The following is a 4,976-nucleotide window of genomic DNA, read 5'->3' as shown; positions in this document are numbered from 1 at the left end:
AATAGGTTATTAAGTTCACCTTTAATTATAGTTAGCCAAGGGTAGGTCAGAGCCACAAAGGTGAATAAACCTGAGAAAATCTGTGGATGAGGTTTTAATTTTTTTTAAGTACTATTTTTATTTATATTATATTTATTTATTTAAACTTACTATTGATGGTTATAAATAAATATAACCAGTCTGGCTGGTTCAGTCAGTAGAGCATGTGACTCTTGATCTCGAGGTCGTGGGTTTGAGCCTCACACTGGATGTAGGAATTACTAAAATAAATAAATAAATAAATAAATAAACTCTAAAAAAATATGGAAAAATAATCAAATCTCCTAGTCTTTCCTATAAAATTTGTGGAAAAGTTTTAAAGTATAATGCCTAGCAGGAGCCTCTTATAACTAGTACCCTTCTACCTAATTGTATTAATTATTTTGGAAAGCAATTTGATAACTTTTATTAAAAGCCAAAAAATGTTTTTTTCAACAGTCTCATTTTGGAAATACATACAAAGGAATTAATCATAAAGTATGGAAGTAATATGCATAAAACTTGGTACACACAAAGCTTGAAGCAACCCAAATGTCCAGTATTATTTGGTCATTCATTTATTCATTAAGCAAATTTTTTTCTAAGGACCAGCTATGTTCCAAGCACTAGGGGTAAAATAGGGAATAAAAGAAAGTTCCTTCCCTCACAGAACTTACATTTCAGAGGAGGAGATAGAAAATAAACCAACAAGGGGTACCTGGGTGGCTCAGTCACTTAAGCATCTGCCTTCAGCTCAGGTCATGATCTCAGGGTCCTGGGATCAAGCCCTGCTTTGGGCTCCCTGCTCAGTGGGGAGTCTGCTTCTCCCTCTCCCTCTGTTGCTCCCCCTGCTTATGCTCACTCTCTCTCTCTCAAATAAATAAAATAAAAATCTTAAAAAATGAAAATAAACAAGCATAATACATATACTACACACACACACACACACACACATATAGTATGTCAGATGGAGAAAAATGAAACGGTAAGAGGGTAAGGGGGATAGGGAGTACATAGAAAGATGACTGTTCTTTGTTTGCTATTTTTTTTTTGCCCCTGAGGGTAGAGAGCTGGCTGTTCTGTATAGGGAGTTGGGAAGGCTTCAGGGATGGTGACATTTGAGACCTGAAGGAAGTGAGGAAACCAGGCTTGAAGCCATCTGGCAGAAGATGTGTCCATCAGAAGGAGCAAGTCTTGAGCCAAGAGCATGCTTGGCATTGTTGAGAAATAGCAAGGAACTCAGTGCAACTGGGGCAGAATGAACTAGAAGGAGAGTAGCAGATTAAAGTCAAAGAGTCAGAGAGGACCAAAGAGTATTCTGAGCACAAAGGTGATATAATGTGATCTAGCTTTTAAAAGGATGGTGGGGAGAGGGAAAGAAAGCACAGAGACCAGTTAGGGAACTATTGAAATAATCCAGATGAGAAACCACAGTGGGTTGGGTCACGGTGGTAATAATGGGGTGATGAATGTGGCTGGATTCTGGACATACTCTGAAAGTAGATTGAATGTGAGGGATAAGAGAGAGGAATTAAGGAGGACTCCAGCCTTTGGGCTGACTAGCTGGAAGGATGGAGTTGCCTCTCCTCATGCCTTTGGTGTTCTCATTCTTGGCTCAGTTTTACATGCTGTGGTGGATTAAAGTTCATCTGGCAGCTGAATACCATGCAGTGAGTGACCTCAGGTGATGCCATGTGAAAGAGAATAATTGCCCAGCTGAGACAGGCTCAAATTTCCCATCCACAAAATTGTGAGCTAAAAAACAAAACAAACAAACAAAAAACCCCTGTTTCAGACACTAAATTTTAGTTTAATCTCTCTTGTTGCAATAGATAACCAGAACAAAGAACCATCTCTTTGCTGATGACCCACATATTGCCCGAACCTCTCACCTGAATTCGACATTCATATTTAATTGCATATCTGACATTTCCACTTGGACATGTCTTATTTTGGGTTCTCCCAGAAGTAGACTCCGAGACAAGGATTCAAGTGCAAGTAGCTTACTTGGGAGGTGATCTCAGGAAACACCAGCAGAGTAATGGGGAAGTGAGACAGAGAAAGAAAGCAGACAATAATGAGTGTGTTATTAAGCCAGTTATCACTGAAGAAAACTGCTCCATACTGTTGGGAAACTTGGAGAATTCATGTCAAACCTGTACCTCACAGTTTTCACACTCAGAGGGCACGGGAACTGGAACACTTACATGCTAACTTGTGTGAGTCATTGGTTGAGGGCGGCTCCTGGGGAAGCTAATTCCCCACTGGTCTGCTTAGCCCTCAGGCAAAGAAATGAAAACCCTGGGGGTGGGGAGCAGATTAAAGTGGGAAAGTTGAGGAAATCTGAGCAGGACTCTGACAGCATTTGCTAGGACATTAACATTTTAATGATTCCAGGACAATTGTTTGTTTTGTTGTCCTTGTTGTTTAAAGATTTTATTTTTAAGTAATCTCTACACCCAGTGTGGGGCTCAAATTCACAACCCCGAGATCAAGAGTTGCCTGCTCCACTGGCTGAGTCAGCCAGGCGTCCCTCCGGAACAATTGTTTTGTAGAATGTTCTACACACTGGCTACTGGGGATAGTTCTCCATGGTCTCACATTTCTTCATGGCTTGTGAGCAGAAGCACTAACTGTCCTTTTGCGTTGGATTACCTTTCCAAAGGTATTTGGATAGTGAACAGCTTTGGAAGCTAAAGTCTCCCATCAAGACAGGCTTGTTTGTTCTTACCCAGTGTAATAAAGGTAGTATCTCTCTAAGGCAAAAGTCAGGCATGTTTGCTTGCAGCCCATTAAAAAATTGGGGCTCCCTAAGCTTAGGATTCCTCTCCTGTAACTCAACACACATTATGTGTGGGTATCGCCTAGCTCTTGTATCATCCTGACTGGGGCTTGGGAAACTGGCACAAGAAAATAATGACTCTGCTGTTACTGCAATCCAACAGTATAAAGCACTACTTCTCGTAATAACCTCAATATATTTACTTGTTTGCTTTATCCTACAACAAAGACAAAATAGTTCCAGAATTACTATTCCATTGATGCCACCAACAACAAATCTAAGTAACTTTCAAAATTTCTTTGTAGTTATTAGACGATGTATTATTAAGGATTATAGTCAGAATACTATGTTCAAAAATAAGTGAAATTTTCGTCAGTGTGGTTATGTACCAATTTGATATGATCAAGTTCATTTGCTTCATTATTTTTGTTTTTTTTTTTTTAAGATTTTATTTATTTAGGGGTGCCTGGGTGGCTCAGTTGGTTCAGCGTCTGCCTTTGGCTCAGGTCATGATCCTGGGGTCCCGGGATCGAGTCCCGCATTGGGCTCCTTGTTCAGCTGGGAGCCTGCTTCTCCCTCTCCCTCTGCCTGCCGCGCCCCCTGCTTGTGTTCTTTCTTTTATTTATTTATTTATTTATTTATTTATTTATTTATTTATCAGAGAGAGAGCACAAGCAAGGGGCGCGGCAGGCAGGGGGAGAAGCAGCTGCTGAGCAAGAAGCCCAAGGCTGCACTCGATCCCGGGACCCGGGGATCATGACTTGAGCCGAAGGCAGACACTTAACCGACTGAGCCACCCAGGCTCCATTTCATTATTTTTGAATTAATTTCTTAAAAATACATAAACCATTTATGTGATTAAAAATTTAAACTTTACAAACAAAATTTTAAATTTTACAAAAAGGTATGCTTGGAAAAATCTCATTAGAATCCTTATCCACTCCATTCACTCCCTAAAGGGTAACTGTTGTGGACCAAATTGTGTTCCCCCAAAATTTGTGTGTTGAAGATCTAACCCCCAACGTTACTGCTTTTGGAGATAGGGATTTTATTTTATTTTAAAGATTTTACTTATTTACTTGACAGAGAGAGACACAGCGAGAGAGGGAACACAAGCAGGGGGAGTGGGAGACGGAGAAGTAGGCTTCCCGCGGAGCAGGGAGCCCGATGCGGGGCTTGATCCCAGGACCCTGGGATCATGACCTGAGCCGAAGGCAGACACTTAATGACTCAGCCACCCAAGCGCCCCGAGATAGGGCTTTTAAAGAGGTAATAAAAGATAAATGAGAGCATAAGGGTGAGGCCCTTATCGGATAAGACTGGGGTTCTTATAAGAAGAAAATGAGACATCAGAGCATGCTCTCTCTCCCTATGCACATGCAGAGGGAAAAGGCCATGTGAGGACAGAGAGGAGGCAGCCATTTGCAAGCCAGGAAGAGATGCCAACAGAGTTGATGTATCAACAGAGACCAAATTTTCTGGCACCTTGATCTTGAACTTTTAACCTCTAGAACTGTGACAATATACAATTCGTTGTTTATGCCACCCAGGCTGTGGTATTTTATGGTAGCCCTAGCAGATTTATACAGTAACTATTAATTAGGATTTGATTTCTTCTTCTTTCTCTTTTTTTTAGAGATGGGGGAGGGGCAGAAGTCGAGAGAGAGAGAGAGAGAGAGAGAGAGAGAGAGAGAGAATCCTAAGCAGCTCCACACCCAGCACAGAGCCCGAGGTAGGGCTCTATCTCACAACCCCAAGATTATGACCTGACGTGAAATCAGGAGTTGGATGCTGAACCAACAGAGCCACTCAGGTGCCCTTCTTCTTTTTTTGTTTTTGTTCTTTTTTTTTTTTGAGAAAATAAGCAAATATTTCCATTTTCCTATACAAAAAGTAGCATATTATATACTCTTTTGCACTTAACAATATACCTATAAATCGCTCTATATCAGTCTGTAGAAATCTTCATTCTTTTTTACAATTCCATTTCTTTATTGTATGTATTAAGCATAGTTTATCCAACTATATACGCAATATTTTACTACTACAAAAATGCCTGAATGAATTACCTCATATATACGTTGTTTAATGTTTGTGGAAGTGCCTGTTTAGGGTAAACACCTAGGAAATGGATAGCTGAATCAGAGGGTACATGTATATGTATTTTTGTTAGATA

The sequence above is a fragment of the Halichoerus grypus genome, chromosome 6 (genome assembly GCF_964656455.1).
Source record: "Halichoerus grypus chromosome 6, mHalGry1.hap1.1, whole genome shotgun sequence".
Lineage (NCBI taxonomy): Eukaryota > Metazoa > Chordata > Mammalia > Carnivora > Phocidae > Halichoerus > Halichoerus grypus.
Note: the sequence above shows the minus strand (reverse complement) of the source record.